Below are 26,884 nucleotides of genomic sequence, written 5' to 3'. Positions count from 1 at the left end.
TATTTAAGATAAATATTCAGCCACATTAGAGAAACAAAGTTGATAGCTCAAACATTGAGGTCAGAATGAGGTCTTATTCCCTTCAATAAAATAATGTTTATAACACACACACACACACACACACACACACACACACACACACACACTGTAGACCTTGGATGATTTCTGTTAGCAGAAGACCTCTTTCCATTTGTGGAAGGTCTTAAGAGCCAGTGGGGGCTCCAGCTTTAGAAAGCTTTCACCAATTTTCCCCACTTCAGGTCTCAGTCCCACTTGAATGAGAAGTGTTCTGGAGGTCATCAAACCCTCTTATGGCATTGGGAGAATTCCTCTCATGGGAATTCTGAATCCCCTCCAGATACCTTCTTTTTTAAAACTAGCATATTCCACAATATTCACCACTCTGGTCACTGCTCAGATATTTTGATGTTACTCCATGCTCACTTGAACTCAGAAAGCTCATCAACTACTACCGATATTTCTGCCACCATCTGGGATAATAATCTGCTACATGGTACTGACTAAAGTATTAAAGGGACCAAGGATATGACTCAGAGCAAAAAGCATAGGTAGCATTGAGAAACAGAACAAAGTACAGTTTTATTCTGCTGTTCCATGTAAGCTTAACATCAAAAGCACAATTTTGATAAAGCAATGAAATTTGCGTTTTTTAAAAGAATAATTTTGCCTCTTGCTCAGCTGTTCACTCAGAACTCATTCACACATTAATGTTTCACCACTGATACCCTGTTGCTTGATGACTGCTAGTCTCGGCTAACTGTGTGAAGTTTATTATGAAATATTGTACAGTATTTGAGTTAAAACTGTATATGAAAGCTCTTTGTGATGACTGATTGACACATACAGTCAGCACTTGACCCTAGACAACTGATATGGTAGCTTTTGTATGAAGTTGAGTACACTGTGGTCTAAACCACTGAGCTTGCCGATCAGAAGGTCGGTGGTTCAAATCCCTGCGACGGAATGAGCTCCCATTGCTCGGTCCCTGCTCCTGCCAACTTAGCAGTTCGAAAGCATGAAGTGCAAGTAGATAAATAGGTACCGCTCTGGAGGGAAGGTAAACGACATTTCAGTGCGCTGCTCTGGTTCACCAGAAGCGGCTTAGTCATGCTGGCCACATGACCCGGAAGCTGTCTGTGGACAAACGCCAGCTCCCTTCTTGCTACTTCTGAGCAAGTATTAGTGCAGTCAAAATGAAATATGTACATTAGACATAAATTCCACATTTGTTGATGAAAGTGTGGGTGGGCAGTTCATTGGTTTCTGAGCTGCTGCTGTCAAAGATAGACAGAGGAAGTTGGCAGTCTAAGCGTCCAAGTGATAATTTCAGGAAGTACTGAATTTGGTGGTGTATCTGACTGCAGAAATTTACAGAGTAGGGGGAAAGAGATGGTAGATGACTCAGACTCCATCCAGTCAAGTGTGCAAACCCTATTCTACCATATAAGATGAAGGGAAAAAATTGAGGGTAAAATTTTGCAGTGACAATTTCCTTATACTCGACTTCGCTTCATTTGACTTTAGGTAAAGAAGCAAAGAAAGATGCATAGTCAGTTGATTCATTTTGATAAGTTTTCATGCAAAAAATATAGTAGAAAATGTGAAGATGTAAGCATTTTCTGATTTGGTGGGTTTTAGCTTTTTATGTCCTGGGCACTGAATGGGAAACTAAGAGTTAATGTGTCCTCTCTGTATTGGCTGTGTGTAAAAATTTGCTGGCTTATGCTCAGTTGGTTTGTAGCATCTCAACAGGAGATTTGGGGAATTTCCCCCATGTCCTTAAAGACATCGAAAAAGAAAGGCCAGTTCTAGCAGGCAAAAATTTCTCATTTCCTATTGATCCCTGCTGTGAGTTGTATAATGTTACATATCATTATGTAACACAACGTAAGAATTCTGGATTGCTCTACTTTATATTAAGGCTATTCCATACAAACGTACCTGGGACTTGGGAGTAAGTCTTTGAGTTCAACAGGCCCTAATTCTGTGCAGGTAGCACAGGATTGCAATGCACATATATGTATACTGCGAACTTTCAGCACACAAGCAGTTCTTGGGAAGGCTAACAATTGAATATACAAATAATACAGTCAATCAATAAAAATCAGTAGTACAATAAAGGACAGGAGATATAACACAATCAATCAATGGGGAGAGCAAGTAACTACAGTGGTTTACACATGGAAGAATATAATAGACACTGCCTGGCACCAAAAAGGTAAGACATATGTCAGCTGAGATGTCAGATGTCAGCTAGGGGTTCTGTTTGTGAAGGCAGACGAGATGAGTCATATTTGAAGTACTGTACTCCAGACAAACAGTTCAGTATGTGTTAAAAAGAAAACCTCAGCCCATCAAGGATACTATGCAGTTTTCTCTCTGATGGACTAGTTTACTGCATGCAGGGTGGGTTTTTTGTTTGCTTCCCCACAAAAGATTATTTTATTCTTTCTTTCTCTTCTCTTTGGTGATCACTCGTAGCTGAGTAAGATTGTCTTCCATAAACATGGTCTTAACAATGTAAGTGACTTTGGAAGCCAATTCTGGATCCACATGTCCTTCCACAGTGGGGACATTGGTTTCCGGGTGGGAGTTGATCACAGTGTGGATTTGCCAAGCGTGCCTTCCTCTTAGCACATTTCTCCCTTGCACCCTGAGATCAAGTGTCTTCAAAGCCCATGACAGCTTTGGTAAAGGCTGTTCTCCAACTGGAGGGCTCACAGACTAGTGTTTCCCAGTTGTCAGTGTTTATACAGTACTACATTTTTTTAGATTTGCCTTGAGACAGTCTTTAAACCTCTTTTGTTGACCACCAGCATTATGCTTTCCATTTTTAAGTTCGGAATAGAGTAGTTGCTTTGGAATTATGCAGCTTGTGACTCCCTTAATCACATTATCTTTGTGACCTGGGAACCACAACAATGTGTCTCCTTGTTTACAATTACTCCTGCATTGTAAATGTAATTTCAGATGACTCTGAAGCTCCAGTTGTGGGGAGCCACCACTCACAGGAATCCTTCCATCATGTTTTCTTTAAAGATTTCCTAGACTACCTTTGCAGATTGGCAGCCAGTCACACAAAGTGCTCTACCAGCCTGAGCAGACAAAACAGAGTTAGGCAGTCACGTTTTGTGCAGCTTTGGCACAGACTTATGCATGCAAGTCTTAAGCGTCTTCCTCGCCACCATGCCACGTAAACTGCCCAAGCCTCCTTGCTTTTTCCCTTTTTTAGGGGGGGAGGGGCGTCCCTTGGATGAGGGAGGGAAGAACCGCTCCGCTTCTGACAGAGCCGCCTTCCCTGCTCCCGACGGGATGGCTCCCCCTTCCCTGCACCCTCTTCCTGAGGGATAGCTCAGTCGGTAGACTCTCCATCTCAGGGTCGTGGGTTGGCCCTGGTGCTCCCTTCCAACTCTACAATTTTAGGATTCTTCCCTCCCGCCGGCCAGAGCGAGTGGGGGACGGGAGGAGAACTCCCTTCCTGGCAAAGAAGGCGTGCTTTTGGTGGCACGCTTGGCGCTCCCTCTGCGGCGCCGCCTGCTACCACTTGCCGACCCTGGCGGCGGGCGTGCGCTGTCACTACAACGCCGTCTGCTCCCGGGGCCGTCTGCAGCTGCCCACTCCCCCCCCCAAAGCTTCTCGGCTTTATGCAAATGAGGGCAGAGCTCGGGCTGACGTGAGGAGAGAGGCGGGGCGCGCGCGCTGGGGCGGAGTGGCGGCGAGGAGGGAGCGAGCGAGAAGCTGCCGGCTTCAGTGCCTGAGACTCGCGGGAAGGGGAAGGAGCTGGTGCTGTCCACTGTGCCGCTGGTGCTGAACCCGGGAATCCCGCCTGCTCGCTCTCTCCTCTCCTCTCAGCCCTCTTGGCCCCGCCCGCCCGGAAGGTGTCCCGCCCCCCTCGCCCTCCACTCCGCCCCTCTGGTCAGAAGCAACTTGGCCAAGGAGCTTACCGGACGTAAAGGAGATTTTCTCTCTCTCTCAGTCCCGTACTGTGTTCCTTGGTGCTCAACTAAACGTGGACATTTCTTCGGAGTTTTGCCTACCCCAGTTTATTGGGATCGTCCTCCCCTCCCCCCTCCTTTGCAACCTTTTGCATTTTGGACTTTTTTCTTCTCCCCTTTGGTTCCTAAAGCAGAACACCTAAAAAGGAAGAGAATATATATGCACGATCCTTGCGACTAACAGGACATACCATTGTCCCCCTGCTTGCCTTTGGGGACTTTAGTGACTCTTCGATCAGGTAAGAGCGAAGGGTGATCGGGCTTGTGACAAATGCAAGCTCCTTTTGGAATGAACGTGGCTAAGGAAGCGGGTAGAGTTTGGGGGCGATGCCAAGGGACGGGGGAAAGTTGCGAGCCTGTTAGTCCGCAGATTAATGCAAAGAAGGACGGGGCGGGGGGGGGGGATATTTCGGCGGCTCAGCTCAAGATCATCGTGGGCTTGGTAAACAAGAGATGAATGCAGAATGAAGCCCAGGAGGCTGACGAGGTGGGGTGCTCGTGGCAAAGTTTTCCGCACACGCTTCTTCTGGTCGTGGTCTCGGGGCTTTTGAACAATGTTATTTCGCCTTGGAAGGGGAGATCGAGAGGTGTAAACAGGCAGATTGATTTTCGTTCTTGTTCTGGGTTTTAATTAAAACGCGTTAAAGAAGCTCCTCCGAAGAAACGACGGCGTTGGAGGGCGAGTAAATTTCTCATTGATTCCGACGGGAGAAAAGAAGGGGGCAGACAGGGAGGGAGGATGTGAGGTCAGTCTGGGAAGCAGCGAGCAAAGCAGGAATTAGAGAGGATTTGTGGAGGAAATGCCTGATGTGCCCTGCGTGTGTGTGTGTGTGGGTTGGGTGGGAGAGAGAGAGATCAGGCGTGATCCTTAGAGGTTGTGGAGGATGACGATGATCATAATCAGCCAGATCTGTCTGATCTGAAACTTACGAAACTCGGTTTTACAAAGGGCTTGACCCCTCTGTTCCCAAGGTCAGCCCCCAGGATTGAAAGTTCCCCGTTGTCTGTTCCACAGTATTGATTTGGTCAATGTCAGTCAGGCCTTCCCTCCAGGCTAGAAGTAGATGCAAATGTGAAGCTCCAATTTAATAGCACAGTAGTATTACGTCTGGTGTTACAGATCCTCTCCTGTTTGGAAAAGAACTGGGGAACGTAGGCAGATGGAAATGTCTCACTTTTCCACCCAAATTTAACCTTTGGCAAGCCCTTCTCTATTCCAGTGATCTGCTAAGGTAGTTACTGTGAGTTGCCAGACTTCTTTCTATACATAAACGAGAAGAAGCTGGGGTATTTACTATGTGAGTTAAATGCTGATTCTAGAGTGGAAATTTTATAGCCAATTGGGAGGGAGATGACTGAACTGAAATAGGAAAGCAAATTATGTTTCAGCTTGTATTGCATCATGTTGCAGATCACTCGATTATGTGAGAACATGTTTTTTTATTTACATTCTAGAACCATAAGATATCAGTGACATTTGTATTATAGCTGTTGTCCAGCATTTCCCCTATCAATCTCTCGCTCTCTTTTAATGTTTGGTCTGGAAAGAATGAGCAGATCAATGGCAGTTATGTTCCAAAGTATCATGAGTATTTTTTTACTTTAAAATTCTTTATTTAAAGTTGAACTGCGATGTTATAGTTAACATCTGCTGAAATAATGCAAGTTTTTCAGCAATTCAGAAATAGTGGGAAGTAAGATAAGCAACTGTTAGTAGGGAAAAGTTTTGAAAGCTAAACTCCAGTATTATGATCATTTAATATTGAAATTTTAGCTCGAAAAACAATGAATTCAGTTCCTTCCATTAATCAGTTATTCCCCTTTAGTACTTTAGGAATAAGTGTAAAATATGCTGTGTTAAGATTTACAGTCTAATGACTGCACACAAGTCTATTTCCAGGGTATTATATACTTCTATATTAGTGTAAAAAATAAATGAGGATTCTCAAATGATCCCTTTCCTCAATTTGGGTATGAAGGAAGGGGATATGAAATGTCAGAATATCTGTTTTCAAAATATGTGAAGAAAACTATCATTAGTAACTATGGAAATGAAGAAAAGCATTAAGAGCTAGCTCTCTTGCAGTGCCAGGATAGACATGCAGAGGGCCTGAGCTTGTAAACATGTTTTTATATCATAATAAATGCACCCATGCAGGTATCCTGGTTAAATGTTTCAAGTACATATATACAGCTGTGAATGAGTATGTCTTTTGCTGTTAATATAGTCCAGAAAATGGTTTACAATCAGAGCTTTCCAAACTTTTCATGTCGGTGACACAATTTTTAGAAATACATCATTTTGCAACACAGTAATTCAGTTTTACAAGCAAACCAGAGGTTAAACTAAGCCCTTATAAAAGCATTCCCCCGATCACACCTGCACACTGCACCCAACACACTAATGTGACATGACACACAGTTTAGAAAGCTCTGGTCTACATCATAGAAAGTTGTAGATATCCAACTTGGAAAGAGAACTTAATATTCTTTGGAATCCCTAAAAGGAATGGGCTAAGTTACTTCTTCAGTCTCTGCTCCAAGTCTCTTCTTTATGAGAAAATGGTTCCACAGTTGGGACCACAGCTAGTATAAAGATGGGGAGGGTGTGTGCACCATCTTGAGCTCTTTGGAGAAAAGGTGTGATATGAATATAACAAAATATTAAAAATGCATATTCTTCATATGATAGTTGCAACATCATGTGATGAGTTGCAAGTGTAAATGGGTCATCAGAGATACAACACAGTAATACAACTTGAATTTTGTACCATATCATCTCAAGCATCATTCTTTTCAATAGCCAGTTCACAGCTGCCAGCCACCATGTACAGCAGGAGTCAGCAACCTTTTTCAGCTGTGGGCTGGTCCACCGTCCCTCAGACCATGTGCTGGGCCATACTATATTTTGGAGGGGGAAAAATGAATGAATTCCTATGCCCCACAAATAACCCAGAGATGCATTTTAAATAAAAGGACACATTCTACTCATGTAAAAACACACTGATTCCCGGACCATCCGCGGGCTGGATTGAGAAGGCGATTGGGTTGCATCTGGCCCCCAGGCCTTAGGTTGCCTCTCCTGGTGTACAGCAACCAAGTGATGGGTAATGAAGGCCAATCCTAAACACATTAAACTGGATTTAATCCTTTTTTATTAATACAGAATGTCCAAGTTTGTGCATTTAGGACTGGAGGCCTTGTTAGGATGGCAATCTTAGAACCAACTGGATATAAAATAGTATACCTCCCTTGAACAATGGACTTTCTGCAATCTTCAATGCAGTTCTCAACTTCATGATTGGGATTCTCCTTAGCCCTATTAAGTTGTTACAATGTGAGTACAAAGTGGCTCTCTCTCTCTGTGTGTGTGTGTAGCCCTTTCCTCATCGCATGGCTCCTTCGAGCAAATGTTGAATCTTTCAGGGTTCTAAGTTACATAGGAAGCCTACATTAGTAGAGGAGAAGTTCTCTTCCCAACATGCGGAAGGTGATGTTCCCAGTAACAGGGATGTGATGATGGTTTCTGAGTCCAATTTAAAGTGCTGGTGCTTTCCTTTAAAGTTCTAAACTGCTAAATATCTAAATACCCAAATGACTGACTCTTGCCACACCGGCCTACCTGTGTCCTGAAGCAGGAGAGGCCATGTTTCAGTTAGACCTGTCTGAATATTTGAGACCTGCAAAGGATACCATGTGGGTGGTTCCATCACTATGTTAAGTCTGCAGGACAGGAGCAGTGGTACATGAGAGGGCCTTCTTTGTGTGGCCCCTAGGTTGTGGAATGCTCTCCTCTCAAGGATCCATCATTGTATATATTTTGACAGTAGGCAAAGAGATGCCTTTTTTTTTGTAGAGGCTCTTGTGATGTGGAAGTTGAGATCAGAGTATACATTCCATTACACTGTTGTATTTTCTGATTGCTGTTGATTCAGGTTAATTTATGGTCTTGTAATGTTTATGAATTTCATTGTTTGTTGTATTGAGTGGGGTGTAACCTACCCTTGGACTACATGATGGAGGGTGGGACTATAAATGTGTGTGTGTCAGTCAGTCTTTATTAGAAGTGTATTATGTTTCTACAAAGGAGTGGGCCTTTTCCTTGGAGATACCACATGAAGACCTTTCTGTTTCGTACAATCGGAAGGGACCCTGAGGACCACTGTAGTTTGTTTCTGGAATTGTATTCTGCTTTTAGCTTTCTTGTCTTATCTTAATATATTTTCTTATGCTGATTTGTTGGTTTTAAATAGTATTTATATTGTGCGTGAATTAATTTTATTCATACTTTTGTTCATTGCTCACCGAAAACTTTTTATAGGTGGTTAACAAATATTTTTACTAAATGAATGAATGAGCAAATATATATAAACGCTACAGAACATAGATATCCAGATAGTCGGAATAACAAACAAGGCTTTTGATACTACACTATTATAGTGATAAACTCCTGGCACATCATCTTACAGGATTGGGCTGACAGGTTGTAATTAGAACATTTTATTGCCACAGAAAGTCAATTTTGTTCCCCTGACCGTGTTTAATCATGTCCGATTCGAAGTGCAGTGCCTTGGTCACATAATTCATGAGAGTATGAAGTTTAAAGAGTTAAGTGTGAAGCACAGCTGGCAAAACTGATTGCTTGAAGTGTGTTAAAGTTTACTCTATTTGCATTTGAATTAATGGAAGGTGGTGTCCAGCAGGGTTTTATAGAAGGAGATTCTAAAGTGTTTGGCATGTGGTGATGTACTTGAGAAGTACGGTACTTGAACACACTAAATTGAGTGTGATTCAAGGTTGTATGTTAGCAGAGTTGAAGAGCTTTTTAAAAAGTAATGTGGTTATTTCATTGAACAAGGTGTATAAAATTTTCATTTGTATGGGTGAAAATTGTAGGCTGAAGACTGAAATGTTTTCATTGTTACTGAACTTCCATGATCTCTTTAAATAATAAAGAACATAGGCAATGATCATTGACCTAGAAAAGCACATTAAAAATGAAAATTATTTTTTGGAATGCTTGGATGATGAAATGACACCATCGTCATGACTTCATTTCAGGCAGGACCCATAAGGTTTCACATTTTCCTGCATGGTAGCAATTTTGAATACTAATCAGGGCTAATTGTAAAGGTTTAACTGTATCTGGAAAAGTTGTTTGTTCTGCAAACTTTGGGGTGGTTCCATATACCGTAAGTAACCATACACAATTGCTGCACATTTACTAGTCTTCTCCTCTGTAGTTTGCCAATGGGTGAACCATGTCCTCAGGCTGGGATGGTATAGAAGTGGACCTAAGGACTCCTGCTGAGTGACTTATGAGTCATCTGAGTTCTCCTCAAGTCAACACTGGAACCTAGATGCAGGGGCCATGGCACAGGCATTTATAATTCATTTCATTGCGGGGGGGGGGGGCAGCATCCAGGCACACATTCCTTGTCACAATTAGCTGCCCTCCACACTGTACTTGACTAGGTAACCTTCATGTGCTTATTGCAGCCCCTGGACCTGCAAATGATTTCTGGGTCAGTATTTTTTAATTTTTTTATGCATAAAATGAATTTATGTGAGGCCACTTTTCTTTGTGTTGGTTTCGAAAAGATTGTCTTCAGGAGTAGACATACGAGTACAAAACAACATGTTCACCATGGTCGTTGTCAGCAATATATATGTTGTTGTTGTTTTTTTACAGAATTGGCATCAGTGTAAGAAAATGGTGGTGTATGAAACAGTTCTTAAGCTTATGCCTGCGCCTTGAGGTCGTTAATGAACCAGTACAGGTTCATCAGACTCTACTGAGCATTATCCAATTCATGTTGACAGTGGCGTGGCATGTGGGGGCCCACAGGGGTGGTTGCCCCAGGCACAAAATTGTTAGAGGAAGAAAATTTAAACACCTGGTGCTGCCTCAATACAACTGTGCGCATCCATTGCTGGGCTGCACCTCAATGTGAACTAGGAAGTGACCTCTGCAGATAACAAAATGACTCTTCTTTTCTTATCTCTGTGGTTGCAATCTCCTGAGTGACATGGATGCCATTAGGCAGTTGAATGTGCATGTGTAGTCCTGTCTGTATCCCTCCCACCCACCCCCTCTATGGGCCCGGGCTCTGGCAACCCATGATCTTTGTCTTGTTAGTTTCTTCATACGAAGGCCTTACTCTCCATCAAATAGTTGATGAGCTGGAAGCATAAGGATAAGAAAATCAAGTTTTCCCGACACCCCCAAAGAAAGCTTGAGAACTAACATTTTGGTGGAATGGTTATATTTATTGAAAAGAGGATGAACAGGTGTCAGAGGGGCCCTAAATTGGTCAGGGCCTTGGGTTGCCTTCTTGCCCCTTAGGAAATTCCTGTGGAGTTTTCTTCAGGTTAAAGCGTGTGTGTAGCAAATTTGCCACTGTTAAAGGTGGCACTGTGGGTTAAACCACAGAGCCTAGGGCTTGCTGATCAGGAGGTCGGCGGTTCGAATCCCTGCGATGGGGCGAGTTCACGTTGCTCGGTCCCTGCTCCTGCCAACCTAGCAGTTCGAAAGCATGTCAAAGTGCAAGTAGATAAATAGGTACCACTCCAACAGGAAGGTAAATTGCATTTCCGTGCGCTGCTCTGGTTCACCAGAAGTGGCTTAGTCATGACCTGGAAGCTGTCTGCAGACAAACGTTGGCTCCCTCGGCCAGTAAAGTGAGATGAGCGCCGCAACCCCAGAGTCATCCATGACTGGACCTAACAGTCAGGGCTCCCTTTACCTTTACACAAATGAAAATTAAGAAAATAATTTTAAAGAAGCTTTAGCAAAGTAAAGGAACGCATTATTTGCACAAGAAGGTGGAGGTCCAATCTGGTTTTCATGATCACTGGACACATGGCAGCAACTTGGAAATCTGCTGGAAATCTCTGTACCTTTACACCAGTGTTAGAAACTGAGAAATAAAAGCTAGGAGACAAATAGCTCCTGGGACCTGAGTTGTGGGCGCCAAAACAGAATGTCTAGTTATCATTTGAGGCGCTTACAAATGCAGAATCTTTAGGTGTGAAATGTGTCTGGCGTCCTGATAATTTCAAACCCTGCTTCACATATAAGTATGCCCAGGCTTGTACTTTAAGCACTTGACAACATTTAAGATGTTTATGTAAAAAAAATGAAGAAAGATAATAATTTGCATGGTAGAACCTTCAAATGTTCCACATAGCAATTATAGACAGGTTCCCAGCAAATAAACAACAAACTTCATATTTTAATTGCTTAATCTACTGTTTCTAATAGTAATAGTGAAAAGATATCAAATACCAGAGCAGGGGAATATCTCTAACAGAGATCCTGAAAATGTGGGGCTGAAAGCCCTCTTTTTACTATATTTACAATAAAATATAGCTGTACTGGTTGTGGCCAAAACAGACCATTGGTCTGACTAGGCATAAGAGCGCTGTTCCGACTTCAAGGAAGGGATAAATAAGAAAGTAAAGTATTGCCAAATGATGTGTGCTATAAAATGTACCATTCATTTTTTTTCCCATTTGCCCTTCTCACATTACAAAAGACATTCAACTCAATTTAAAAGCAATACATTTAAAAACCGTGAATGTACTTTTTATGCAACCTATAATTAACTGTGAGCCTTCACTGCCATTTGATTCTATTGAAAATAATTACTTAGCAGGACTGAATCATGAACAAAGTAATCAGAGGTGGAGGTTTAAAAATTTCAAACACATTTCTGCAAAAGTTGAAACACTCCTGTGCACAGAAATAATAGTTCATTATTGAGGTTGCACGTGGACTACTCCCCACGCCCTATGGCACAGTGACTTTTGCAACCACTGGCTAGAGCAGGGGCAACCAGTGAGGTATCCTCCAGATGTTGTTGGACTACAATTGCCATCATCCTTGTCCACTGGCCAGGATGGTCAATCAATGGCTCAGGCTAATGGGAGTTGGAGTGCAACAACATATGGAGGTCACAACTTTGGTGATTCCTAAATTAAAAGGATTATCATGAAACTAAATAAGTCCAAAGGACAATCTACTTTTCTACAAAGTATGAATAAAATAAGGTTCATGAATAGGTGGTAGAGTCTTTCATGTATTGTTCAACCTCGGGCAACTCTGTTTCACAGAGACTGAAAACACCCCTGCATTGTGGGGGAGAAATATCTGACCATCTGAATCTACTCTAGATTTAAAAATGTTGACTTTTAGATTAATTATTTGAACAGTACATGTCCACCCCCCAAATTAATCTATTTGAGTCAATGTGATACATTGAGTATTTGATTTGACAGACCAAACTAGCACACAGTTATTATGCATCAGAATGGAATATCTATATATGTATCATTCCCGGTATATGTTATAATTATCCAGCGCACAACTGTGCATATGTATATTTTGTGCAGATATTTTTGAGATCAGTTGTTGTATGAATCATTCTCCAAGAGGGCGAGCTCACCAATCAGATAATGTATAAAGGAAGTGTGCAAAGTGCAACTGAGGTATCAATACAGGTGTTTTTTTTAAGGGTATGCTTCCTATGTGTACCTGTGGCTTCTTAGAACAGTGGCATAATGTGAGAGGTGAGCAGGGTAGAAGCTGCAGGCTTGCTGCCATAGACATGGAAGGAAAAATTGCTTTGTAAGCTGCTGCATCTTCCCAAGGCTTATGTTCCAATGGTTTTAGCCTTGTTCTCTAGCAAGAGGACTGCTGTCTTTTCTTCTTGGGTGTTGCATTTTTAAAAACTATTTTTGCATCTCACTATTTGCTTTCATTTCTCAGTAGTTAACTGCCTTGTTATTTATTTTTAATTGTTGAGGCTTCTACTTAAGAGACAGACTCTCAAAGATCCCGATGGAATAGGTCCTAGGCGACTCCCTTGTTTTCATGAAGGATGATGTAACATCAACTCCAGAGATCAAAAGTCTACAAAACAAAAGGTGAATTGTGGGAGGATAAGGAAAAAAAATACAATTTCCAGACTATGAAGACTCCCGTAGGTCTTTGCACAAGGCACTTCCTCCCTCAGTAGCCTCACCTTTCCAGAAGGAATGGAAAGCTTGTCATGATGTGCCAAAAGAGATGTCAGAAATTGGAGGTTATACTTTCTAGCCCCTCCTGCATTTATTACTTAAAATTGATTTCTGGGTCCCTGTCTCCTCCTCCTGCAGGTAAATTGAGGGAGGATTCTACAATACTAGAGAAGGATGGGAGAGCAGGAGTTGTTTAGAGAAGAGGTCAAATGCACCTACTTCTCTAAAATTGCCTAATGCTCTGCAGTGCACATAAGAGTTTTGCTATCTCATTGTCTTAGCTGCTTAGCATGACATGAAAATTGTGTGGCACTTAGCCTGTGGACCCTGTACTGGCTTCTTGGCTCAACCTTGCAGATCTCTGGGACCACCCTTGCATCCTTTGGCCTGAAAGGCTGTAGAACCTGAAGCTGACATTGAACTCCACCCAATTACTTCCATAACCATCACTGCATTCCATTTGCACCACTTTTCTCATTTTCTCAAAAAGTCAGTCAGTCTTTTGAAGTCCATCTAGGTGGGCAGCCTCCTTTGTGATAATCATGTACTTTGTTTCTCTCCATTGTGTCGCCCTCGTTCTCTGCAAACTGTGAAAATTCTCATGTATCTGCATATTTCCCTAATCCTTTGTCCTTCATAAAGCAGGACATAAGCACTATTTAGGAGTGGAATGGTCTTTCTTATCTTGCCTTCCATTCACCCTTATGCAATGATGATCTCTGGGGCCTCTGATTTTGCCAGTGCTGTTATTATAGGTGGCATACTGATTTGCAGCTACTGCAGCTTTAGGCACAGTTGTAACGAATAACTTAAAAGTGAAAGATTCTTTATCCCTGTACTAATCTCCTGACTCATAAAGTCCCCAGCCAGATGTTTGTTGTCTTTTTTTTAAAAAAATAACCTCACATAAAGCAATCTACAGGGTATTTGCAGAAAGGTCATACAGGCTAACGTTGTATTCCCCCCCCTTCAAAAAAGGACTTCACCACCAACAATGGAGTTATGAAATATTAATCCTTAGACTCTTGGTCGTCCACTGCTCCTGTAATCCATTAGCATTACATTAAAATTCTTGTTCCTTTGACTACTCAGTAAATGGTAATCTGGTGGTTACAATGAAAGGGGAAATTTGTATGGTTTTCCTATTGCTAGTTTTGATAGTGTGTGTATATTTCATTATTGCTGGTTTTGATAGACAAATCTATTCTGGTAAATGCTATGTTTAATATTAATGTGTGGGGCGATTTATTTATTTACCTGGGACATTAGGACCCAAATAATATAAATTATGTTTAATCCTTGTGTTGTGCCAAGCAGTGCCTGGATTGCTGACATTGTCTCCACTGATTTTGTTGTTTGGTGTTCCCTAGCTGCTGCCAGAATGTAATTCAGAGAATTATTACCAGGGAGAAATAATTGAGTGTCTTGTATTTTCATGATCCTTTTGCCTTCAGCAGGGAGGGATGGTAGTGTTATAGGCACCTTACAGCTTTCATCTAAAGCTCCTTATGCACCTGAAATTAAAAAGTGGCACCCCTGTAGGCCAATAAACCTGTGGATTAATATATTTGTGCCCTTTTACATATTTTTTTATTTCTTGGTCTATATTACCTGCTGCTCAGGGCTCATACCTAGTAAATTTCCTTTTGCATATGGATTTTAAAAACATGTTTGTGTGATAAATTCGTTACTGCAGTCTGACAGCTTTCTTTCTAATATTATGGGATTTTGAAACCCTACAGCGCCATACAAAATGAGTTTACCAAGTTGAGCAGGGCTGCTACATTAGCTTCCTGGCAGGTAGGTTGCTGTTGCTGACCAGGCAGAAAAAGGGCAAGATGGCAGGGAGGTTGCTACAATGCAGATGATGATGATATAATAATAATAATAATAATAATAATAATAATAATAATAATAATAATAATAATATTTTTTTATTATTTATACCCAGCCCATCTGGCTGGGTTTCCCTAGCCCCTCTGGGCGGCTTCCAACAGAATATTAAAATACAATAGTCTGTCAAACATTAAAAGCCTCCCTAAACAGGGCTGCCTTCAGATGTATTCTAAAAGTCTGGTAGTTGTTTTTCTCTTTGACATTTGGTGGGAGGGTGTTCCACAGGGTGGGTGCCACTGCCGAGAAGGCCCTCTGTCTGGTTCCCTGTAACTTGGCTTCTCACAGCAAGGGATCCGCCAGAAGGCCCTCGGCACTGGACCTCAGTGTCTGGGCAGAATGATGGGGGTGGAGACGCTCCTTCAGGTATACTGGACCAAGACCGTTTAGGGCTTTAAAGGTCAGCACCAACCCTTTGAATAGTGCTCGGAAACGTACTGGGAGCCAATGTAGGTCTTTCAGGACCGGTGTTATGCGGTCTCGGCGGCCACTCCCAGTCACCAGTCTAGCTGCCACTTTCTGGATTAGTTGTAGTTTCTGGGTCATCTTCAAAGGTAGCCCCACATAGAGCACATTGCAGTAGTCCAAGTGAGAGATGCACTGGTGGAGCCCATTGGTGGGCCTGCAGGTGCATTTGCAATCTGCCTACCTCCCAGCTGTTTTGCCTCGCCCCCCCCCTTCGTAAGCAACAACAACCTGCCTGCCTAGACACTAGCCAAGCTGTTGCACCCCATGCAGAAAGATACTTTGCCTATTGGATTCTGCTGCACTCGGATATTTTAGCACGCATGTGTCTAGAAATGTAGCGCTCCCAGTCCAAAGTACTTTAGAAACTCAGATGCAGTTCCTCAGGCAGTGACTTTCCCATCAGTTCTATGGAGAAGACTGTTCCACTTCTGCCCCCTTTTGTGAACTCGTACATGCTAACAGTGAATTGCTTGATTTGGGCAAATAACTTTTCAAATTATTTCTAATTGATATTCAATGAACAGTGTAAGATGCATATCTAAATTTGATCATCATTTGCATTTTTAGTGAAACTTTGATGTGATTGAACATCCTTTGGCACACCCATCATGGCTATGTAGCATCTTATAATCAATAATGAGCCAAGGCAAAGGATTGGCTCCCTTAGTAAAATTCCCTTTAGTCAAATGTGAGAGTATCAGCATCATCATTCTGCTCTGCTTTGTCGACCCTGGCCAAATTGTTAATATAACTGAATAGTATAACTGAATATAAGACAACACAGTGGAACAATACTCAAAGCTAAAAGCCATACCCCAGTCCCCCAGCTCTGCATCTGTATGGTTCAAAGTTAAGGCTAATACTGAGAGAAACTTTGAGCACTGGAAAGTTGGGCTTATATTGTGAGCTTATTTAAGTCTAGAATTGTAGGTATATATTTCTTTTTCATCTTAAAAGCAACTAAGAACTATGGCTGATATCCAAAGTGCTACTTTTTGACATTCTCACTGTCTTTGAACAGCAGGCTCTTGTGTTATATCACAGATTTCTCTTGAAATATCCCTCAGTTAACCCCCCCAAACAAGTCCAAGCCTCCATTGGGAGCACAGAATTAGCTATACTGTTGTTTGGTTCTTATTTCTTAAAAATAAATTTCACTAAATTAACTTCCTTTTTTAAAATGTATATTAAAAATACACACATTTTCCATGCTCACCAGCAGAGTGATGAATGCTTCTCTTACAAGCCCACACTTAGGCTGGACTGTTTATTCAAAGGGGAAAAGTATGAAAAGTATGAAGAAAAGTGGAAATATTTTTTTTTCACCCACTTCAAGGATGTGACACAATCTATAAATCACTGCTGCAGTGTGGCCTTTTGTTCAGATCAATGCAGGGCAAATGCAGATCAAATTCAGGTCAATTGCACTTAGTGGAGTCTCACTTGGTAGATAGGCCCAGTAGGATTTCTGTGAAGAAAAAATTAGATAGCTCCTGCTATCAGATATATTTTTGGAGAGATTGCAACATAATTTCCCCTACCGCCACCATCATCTTCATGGGGGCAATTATTTATTACCTTTATTCACCACTTACTACACAAAGTGTCCTGAAGCAACCTACATTTTTTTTAAAAAAAGGAAAGAAAGCCCTATACAGTTGGCCCCATGCAAAGCTAAAGAAGTCTCAAGAGGCAATAAGCTCATAGAAGAAGAAGAAAGTTGTATTTATTAAATATAGCAAAAAGAAGATCTACAAACTAATTGGCAAAAGTGTGACCAGAAGAGATTCTGTGTAAATCCGTCAGGGATGTATCCCTTCAGCCCCCTGGGTATGTTTATAGCCACAGTCAAGAATTGAGAGAAGATTACTCTCTCCTTGCTAAGTGAGCCTTGGGTATATGAACACAACACTAAGATCACATCTTTGCTATCCAGCATTCATCAAAATGCACATGTCAGTGCAATCACCACTCTGTAAGGACATAGCAAGGCAAATGATGCATATAGACTGTCCTTAACTCAATAATGCCCCAGTGTACATAGCTTATATTTCATGACCAGCCCTTTCTAAATGTCAAAACCAAATTAGTGAAGCACCACTCCCAGTTAGTGTGAAAAAGAGGGTTCTAAAAAGCCAGCCAGGGAGTCCCTCCACAAATTCCTACTTAGCCTCTTGAAAAGGTGACTAACAGAGCCCCAGCTGCTGTGGGGATGGTGCCACAAAGAGAGTGTGGGGCAGCCTCTTTCTTCCTGGGCTATGTAGCCCATGTGCTTCTCCCACTCCATCCCTTCCTTTGGGAGTAAATCTCCCAAGACTTGTTTAAGCAAGGGCAGATGTAGGCAAACACTCCTCTGCCTCTAGATAGGAAGCCACAATAATGAAGTTGTAAACAACATCAAAAGAATAAAACAACATTATTTACTAAAAGCAAATGGTATAAAAAGGAGAAATCTTACTCTACCGCATAAAAAATGACTATCACAGCATCATTTATTGCAAGTGCTCATCCTGCAATATGATAAAAAGGATGACTCTTACCCCAGCCTACTAAAAGATGAGCACCACAACAGTCTGGGGTATCATGCTACCATATGTTCCCAATTAAAAACCAAGTGCCTGCATAAAGAGGAACGCCTTTGCCTGGCGCCTAAAAGTTTATAATGATGGCGCCAGGCAAATCTCCCCAGAGAGAGCATTTAGGAACAATTAAGCGCTCAGAATATTTATGTGCTTTGAATACTCAGCTTGTTTGTCACCAGTATTCATGAATTTGTTATTGCTTTTGACAAGCCTCTAAGATGCAGTATGAGATTAGTAGTTTTGTTCGTACCTCAGCTGTCCTAATAGCAACCTTGGTGTTAAAGGACTTGAGTTTCCATGCTCCTGGCACACCCGCTGCCCATCCACTAATCACATGCATTATTTTCCCCACAAGTTTTCTAGCCTTTGAATTTCATATTATTTGCTTCATTTGGTATCCTTGAAATAATATTTGTGATGCATTATGGTGGTTATGAGTTGAAGCTGATGTGTCTAGGTGTACAAAAATTATTCCCTCTATCCATTCTATCTGTCATTCCTTGCCAGCTGAGAACATCTTTATTTATTTATACATATTTATTCAAAATATTTCCAGCTCGTCCTTCAGACTTGGATTTTCAAGGCAGCTTACAAAAAACATATTAAAGCCATAGATATAGTAACACCATAGTTTAAAAAAAAAAAATCAAAGGGAGGGATGGAGATTTTCCAGAATTCTTATGTCTGGGGTGGGGCTGTTGCAGCCTTCTAGGTGCCCCAGTGGTGGAAGGGCCCTTTTGCCACAGTTGATGCCCCTGTCTCTTGGTGAGTTCTGCAGAAGGGAAAAGGGTAGTGAGCCTTGGGCAGGAGTAGCTCACTAAGTGGCATGGAGCCACAGCAATAACTTCTCAGCAGGACTGGCACTCCTGTTTCTTGGGAAGGGTGATGCAGCGGCGATGTCAGGGCTTTGTGGGCATGCTGGATTGTGGGAGCAATGATGGTGTATTCAATTTCTATCCTGCTTCTACTCCCAAAGGAGTCAAGTGCAGGAGGAGTTAAAACAATGCAATTTCAAACAAAAAATCATTTGACTCCAATCCATAGAGTGTGCATGAAACATCAGGGGCGGTCTATACAAAGCTTTCTATATTGCCCTAAACCTCTTTTTTTTGGGGGGGGGGATATGTGTGGAACCTGACTCCAACTGTGACATTCACACAAAGCCCCCGGTTGTTCCATGGACTATTGACCCTGCACCACCACAGCTTACCTCTTCCACTGCCACCAACCAGGTTTCCCCGGTAATATATTCAGACTCAGTCAGGTTGTAATGTATTAACAAAGATTCCAGTTTATTGTGAACACAAACAAGTTTTAAATACTTTGAAACACTGTAATCCGATTCACACTCTCTCTGTCTCCCCTCTGTCTCTAACTCACTCTGATTCCTTTGCCTCCCACCCACAAGAAACCAACCGAACTAACTGCCAAACCCCTGTGTTGAGCCTTAAACACAGTTAGGCTCCAACTGACTTATTGGTCAGTCTATTAACCCTTTCTCTCTCTTCCCCAATACGACATCTCCAGAATGAGTGGGCAAACACCACACCAACCTTCTATTTCTCTTTGAGCACCTAATGTCTGAAGGGATATGTGTGCAGCACAGGGTTGACTATTGACATGGGAAGACAACATTCACAAATGGCATCCTTTTACACATGGGGCTAGTCATCCAACTAGAGATATATTTACAGAAGTCTGCTTCCCTGTCCATCTAATTCCTAGAGGACGTGTTGTACTCAAGCTGCCACGCCTAATCCATTTGTAAGCACAATCACACATAAGCTCAGATAATGCTGCCAGGAAACCTTGTTAAGTTGACTAAAATGTGGTATTGGGTATACAATTGCTGGACAAAGCAAACGCTAAAGATTAAAGAAAAAATATATTTGAAGCACAGCAATATGATAGTAAGTAAAATGCGACATGATAGAAGTATATAATATTATGCATGGCATGGAGAAAGTGCAGGAGAGAGAAAAGCTTTTCTCCCTCATAACACTAAGATTCATAGGCATCCAATGAAGATATTGGAAGATTTGAGACAGATAAAATAAAGTACTTCTTGCAGCACATAGTTAAACCCCCTCCCTGAGGAGGCAGTGAAGGCCAACAACTTGGATTGGCTTTAAAACAGGCATAGGCCAACTCGGCCCTCCAGATATTTTGGGACTACAACTCCCATCATCCCTAGCTAACAAGACCAGTGATCAGGGTTGATGGGAGTTGTAGTCCCAAAACATCTGGAGGGCCGAATTTGCCTATGTCTGCTTTAAAAGAAGATTAGACAAATTCATGGAGGAGAGGGCTATCAATGACTACTAGCTGTGATGGCTATGCCCTACTTTGACCATTGGAGGCAGCAGTGCTTCTGAATGCCAGTTGCTGGAAACTACGGGAGGGGAGAGTGCTCTTTTGCTCATGTTCTGCTCCTTGGTTTCCCACAGGCATCTAACTGTCGGGAGTACAGGAAACTGGGCCATTGGATTGATCCAGCAGGCTATTCTTATGTTGTTATGTATTTGTCTGCATTCAGGGTACATTCCCATGGCAAGACGTTTTCATAGGGCGGCTTGATCCAAGGAACTTTGATGCTCTTTGAAATCCAAGGATATGTTTTCAGCCAAGTTAATCAATAAATGTTGGAACTAGGGAACTTTGAAATAGTTCACATTAGGAAGCTTATCATACTCATTTTCAGGTAATAAGCCAAATGAGCTAATATACTTGAGTACATACAGTGGTGTTCCTTCCTTGTTCCCAGGCTGCGTTTATTGTGCCAAGCTATTTATTTCCAAATGCAAGAGAAATGTTTCAATCTACCTCAATCCATCATTTTGAAGCAGATGACAAACATAATTGGGAAGAATATAAATGGCTTCTGAGTTAATATTAAGAATAGCTACCGGAGTGAGCTGAAAACATTAAAAGGTTATTGCCATTCATCCGGTCTTTTAGAACATCCTAACCATCAATAAGATGCTGTGGTACATGACTAAGATGAAAATGCTTAGCTTGAAATTAGTCCAAAATAGAACCTAAAGAATGCAATAATTTTAACATGGACAACTGGGTCCTTTGACTGCATTGCTATCTACTATTTCATGTGCTTGAGTTTAACTTAACTTCCAGGTTTTCTTAAAATTGCTTATGTTCCATCAGCTCAGGGATTAACAGTCTGTGGCCTTCAGGTTGGTGGATCACAACTCCCATCAGCCCCAATTTATGGAATTATCAGGTGGTGTGAGTTGTTGTTGTTGTTTGTTGTTTAGTCGTTTAGTCGTGTCCGACTCTTCGTGACCCCATGGACCATAGCACGCCAGGCACTCCTGTCTTGCACTGCCTCCCGCAGTTTGGTCAAACTCATGTTCGTAGCTTCGAGAACACTGTCCAACCATCTTGTCCTCTGTCGTCCCCTTCTCCTAGTGCCCTCAATCTTTCCCAACATCAGGGTCTTTTCCAGGGAGTCTTCTCATGAGGTGGCCAAAGTATTGGAGCCTCAGCTTCACGATCTGTCCTTCCAGGGAGCACTCAGGGCTGATTTCCTTCAGAATGGATAGGTTTGATCTTCTTGCAGTCCATGGGACTCTCAAGAGTCTCCTCCAGCACCATAATTCAAAAGCATCAATTCTTCGACGATCAGCCTTCTTTATGGTCCAGCTCTCACTTCCATACATCACTACTGGGAAAACCATAGCTTTAACTATACAAACCTTTGTCAGCAAGGTGATGTCTCTGCTTTTTAAGATGCTGTCTAGGTTTGTCATTGCTTTTCTCCCAAGAAGCAGGCGTCTTTTAATTTCGTGACTGCTGTCACCATCTGCAGTGATCTGAGTTAGAGTCAAGCAACAACTGGTTAGCCACAGATTTCCCATCCCTTCATTAACTTGAATTAATTTCACATACAGCTGTGTAGTTGTGTAACTGTAAACTTCAGAAACATATCGTTTATGAACAAAACCATTAGATGCAATGCACTCTATTCCTTTTATAATATTATATAAAACACCAACATTATTTATTTGTTTTCAAAAAGGTCTGCTTAGAAAAAAGAATCCTTCCAATCCTAATATAATTACTGTACAGTATATGTTCCAGTAAGTGAAATCCATCTTTCTTGAATCTCAGCTTGGTACCTCGGTACCATTTTTTTCTGTCAAATTTATGGGTTAGTTTTTCAGCTTTGCTGGCCTCTAGGAATTTGTTTAACAATTCCCCTAACTGTTTGTAATTAAAGGCTTTTTATAATATCGGAAAGTACAATTTTAGTAGCTAATGTAAGATTAATCATAAGAAGCCTTATCGTGAATAGCTTTTTATCCAAGGCAACATATAATGCAGTTGTCAGATAAAAAACCAGATGAACCAGGTTATTTGAAAAATTGTTGCAACCAACAGCGACCACAAGTGTTAAAAGGGCCACCAAAGTTTGTTAGGATAAATGCATATGACAATTATATTAATATAAGTTCTGCTATCTTTAATGGAACTTATAATAATAATATTTATTATTTATAACCCACCCATCTGGCTGGGTTTCCATAGCTGCTCTGGGCAGCTATCAGCAAAATATTAAAATACAATAATTACAGGAAGTTACTAGGAAGTGTGTTTGGGCTAAGAAAAGCAAACCATATACAGTCATACCTCGGTTTAAGTACGCTTCGGTTTGAGTACTTTCAGTTTAAGTACTCCGTGGACCCGTCTGGAACGGATTAATCCACTTTCCATTACTTTCAATGGGAAAGTTTGCTTCAGGTTAAGTACAGACTTCCAGAACCAATTACACTCATATTTCGGGTTAAGTACGCTTCAGGTTGTATACTCCACGGACACATCTGGAACGGATTAATCCACTTTCCAATACTGTCAATGGGAAAGTTCACTTCAGGTTAAGTACGCTTCAGGTTAAGTACAGACTTCCGGAACCAATTGTGTACTTAAACCGAGGTACCACTGTACAGGACTCATCCACTCTTCTGCTTGTCCCGCCACTTTCCCCTGAAGAAACCTGCTCTTTACTGCTGAATTGGAGCAAACATCGATCAAGTTTTCTGCAGATTGACATTTGCTCCAATTCAGCAAACAGAAAACTGCTCGGGCACATACCTAGAAAGCACGAGACAAGAGGAAAACGTCTTGGGCTCCTGCTTTCTAGGCATAGGGAAAATGAAGTGTGGACAAGCACTTTCACAGAAATCAATAATACTAAGGGCTGGTTCACATTCAAATGTGCAAACCCTACTGGCTGCCTGGAATAGTACACTTAGATCTACTAATTGTACAAACCTGGCCTCACTTTTAAAGTTTGGAGCAAGAGTTTTTTATGCAGAATGATGGATGGAATTCAATTTCTAAACTGGATGTTAAAGAAACCATTTATGTTCTTATGGACTGGTTCATGTTTCTTCCAAACCAGTGGCTTTAGTGAATAATCAGCAGGGAAATTTGTCCTTTAAAAAAAAAGCCTGTGGATTTGGGCAGGTCTGTGCTGTACATTCTGACTTTAACTGGCAAGCCCTTCATGCTAATATGAGGATCATCAGAGAAAAGAGCTCAAAATCTTGTATTGTTACTGTTGTTGTTGTTTAGTCGTTTAGTCGTGTCCGACTCTTCGTGACCCCATGGACCATAGCACGCCAGGCACTCCTGTCTTGCACTGCCTCCCGTAGTTTGGTCAAACTCATGTTCGTAGCTTCGAGAACACTGTCCAACCATCTCGTCCTCTGTCGTCCCCTTCTCCTAGTGCCCTCAATCTTTCCCAACATCAGAGTCTTTTCCAAGGATTCTTCTCTTCTCATGAGGTGGCCAAAGTATTGGAGCCTCAGCTTCACGATCTGTCCTTCCAGGGAGCACTCAGGGCTGATTTCCTTAAGAATTGATAGGTTTGATCTTCTAGCAGTCCATGGGACTCTCAAGAGTCTCCTCCAGCACCATAATTCAAAAGCATCAATTCTAATTGAATGTTTATCTTTTTCTCTAATATATCAAAGACATTCACCTTTTTATTTGAATCTTCCAAAATTTACATCCCTCACCCCCAGTAGCTGATAAAATTAAAGAAACAGCCTTACTGACAGTGCTCTCTTCTGTTAACGGATACTGGTTAGTTTCACCTTTGGACTGGAAATAAATATTTCCTTTCTTATAAATAGTTAATCTACAGCCTGATCCATAATATCTATATTGGATGAATAGTCTGAAAATTGTTGTGCTATGATTTAATGAACTATTTACAGTTCCAGAAATATTTGCAAAAGCATCCTGGTGTATTCAATACACATGCTTCCCCCAAAAAAGTTTCAGCAGACAGTTTAATCTGCATTCCCTTTTCTAATTTTAGTTAGCTCAGTTGGTTAGAGTGTAGTGCTGATAATGCCAAGTTGCAGGTTTGATCCCCATATGGGCCACCTAAATATTTTTGCATTGCAGGGGGGGTTGGACTACATGGCCCTTGAAGTCCATTCCAGCTCTACAATTCTACAATTCTACCCTGCTCAACATCAAAAACACTAAGATCATGGTCACTAGTCCCATCACCTCCTGGCAAATAGAAGGGGAAGAAATGGAGGCAGTGAGAGATTTTACTTTCTTGGGCTCCATGATCACTGCAGATTGTGACAGCAGTCACGAAATTAAAAGACGCCTGCTTTTTGCTGCATGAGTCTGTGCTCTTTTGCACCACAATGATACTTGACGTTGGCTTTATCTGTATTAGGAATTAAAAATTAAAAAGTTCTATCAAAGGCTGCAATCCTTGGGATGCAGTGGATGAGAGTGCTTTTGATATGACTCTGCCTAAGTGGGGAGGAAGCAATCACCAGTAGCTAATGGAAAACCCCCAAATGGGTTCTTAGGGGCATATTATGGGGCAGGGTACTGGAGGCTTCGGATGTGGGAACTAAATACTGCAGTTCATTCAACAGGCTCAATCTTCAGGATCCTCAGCAGGTTGAGCTCTGGAGCTGGTGCAGCAAAAATGAACAATACCCAGTGCTGCTAGCCATGTAAAGTAACTAATCTTGACTTGTACCTTCTCCACATTAGTTCATTTCCTTAGTTCCACTATTGTCAGCATTTATGCTTCTCACATACCTCAGGCAAAAGAACATTTTGGCCATCAAGATTCAGGCCCATTTCAGTCATCAGCCAAAGTTTTCTTCCATTCTGCTACACAGCATTTGGGGTGATCTCATTCTCTATGCACACAGATTTGCCTTCAGTACTGAACTGAGTAACATACTTTGCCCCTCATTTTCTAACCTGACCAGCAGGATATGGCAGGGCTTTGAATGTGGCAGTGGCTCTACTACTACAGTCTCCCCCAGCCTCACTTAGGACTCCATGCAACCAGTACAAATATTCCATATAGTTCATTTTGTATTAGCTGCTCCCACCTTCCAAGGCAGAAAAAGCCAAAGGATTCATTTATACCTGGGGGTTGCTTTCCTCCAAACGCCTTCTCGTCCCCCCCCCCCCAAAGACTGAAATGCTGCTGGAGAGCTGGGTGCTTCTTCACCTGACAGATCTAAGAGACCTGCTGGATATAATAAATTACTGTAGTAACTCAAGCCTCTTTCAAGTCTTGACAGAACAAGTGAAATTTCCAGCAGTTATTTCGTACTATGCTACATTCTGCCTTATCAAAAAAGTTGACCTTTCTGGCTTCAAAGTGAAACTCTTTCTTCAAAGCAAGAATGTTTGGGAAGAAAAACCCAAGCAATTAGAAAGACAAAACTCAACACAAATATCAGTATTTACCCTTTATTGAGTGATCACCTTAATTTTTATTAAAGTGGGCTATCACTTTTTTTTAGAGGTAGGCAGTGTTGTCAGCACTTATGTTTTTCACATACCCCAGGCAGAATAACATTTTGGCCATCAAGATTCAGGCTTATTTCAGTCATCAGCAAAAGTTTCTCTCTCTCTCTCTCTCTCTCTCTCTCTCTCACACACACACACACACACACACACACACACAGAGAGAGAGAGAGAGAGAGAGAGAGAGAGAGAGAGAGAGAGAGAGAGAGAGAGACTGTATTCAGGAATAATAGGGTTGGCAGATACTAAAAACCCACTGACTTAAAAAAAAAACCTATTTGAGGATTCTCTCCTTTATCTGTTTGTGCAGATAATAAATTCATAACATAATAAGAGGTCTGCTGGATCAGGCCAAAGGCCCACCTAATTCACCTAATCCAGGCAAACCCCACCTAATCCTGTTTTCACAGTGCCCAGTATGCCTGTGGGAAATTCACTGGCAGGACATGAAACCAACAACACTTTCCTCAGTTGTAATTCCCAGTAACTGGTACTCAGTGGCAGACTGTCTCCGGTACTAGAGGCAGTACATGGCTATCATGCCTAGGGATGGGTTTGCTGTTCTGTACCTGTTTGTCATCTATGCACTTTATGGTAACTCAAACTCAGTCTGCTGCAGTTTGCATTTCATTAGGTTTATGTGAAGTTGTCCCATCTGGTGGTTTGTAACAATTGCAGTGGTTTTTGACCCTTCTGACAGTGTTGCTTCAATAATAGATACAGTACTGATATTTACAACACTGTTGCTGTTATTCATTGCCCATCATCAAGTAGCCATTTGTATGCCCTCAGGGATATTGTTATATGTTTGTCTTGCAGTGCTATCTTAATTTTGTCATGCCCCTTTATCCTTTCTATATTTTTAAATGAATTTTAAAAGGCTTGTGCACAAAGTACTTTGAATGAAGTACTTTGCCTTTCTATTTTACTCTTTTTAAAGTTTACTCAATCATTGATCCTCTCCCCCGCTCCTTTTTCTCTTTTTCTTTAACTATACAGTGGTGCCTTGCTTAACGAATGCCCTGCTTAACAAAATTTCCGCTTAACGAAAGGATTTTTCGAGTGGAGGTTGCCTCACTAGAC

At 41.6% G+C, this 26,884-nt stretch overlaps 1 protein-coding gene across 4 annotated transcripts in view; it reads left to right on the top strand.

Moving 5' to 3' along the window:
* The first annotated feature begins 3,925 nt into the window (after nt 1-3,925).
* The window catches only part of FSTL5 (follistatin like 5), a 300,362-nt gene continuing 277,403 nt past the window's right edge, over nt 3,926-26,884 (top strand). For 3 of the 4 annotated variants that reach the window (XM_060278681.1, XM_035112814.2, XM_060278680.1), the window contains exon 1: nt 3,927-4,255. The gene's annotated coding sequence lies outside the window, so the exon portion shown is untranslated. Of the gene's footprint in view, nt 4,256-26,884 lie in introns of all 4 variants that reach the window. The other variant, XM_060278679.1, reaches the window with a different exon arrangement.

The sequence above is a fragment of the Zootoca vivipara genome, chromosome 9 (assembly GCF_963506605.1).
Source record: "Zootoca vivipara chromosome 9, rZooViv1.1, whole genome shotgun sequence".
In the NCBI taxonomy this organism is placed as follows: domain Eukaryota; kingdom Metazoa; phylum Chordata; class Lepidosauria; order Squamata; family Lacertidae; genus Zootoca; species Zootoca vivipara.
This window is presented reverse-complemented; position numbering and strand designations above follow the sequence as displayed.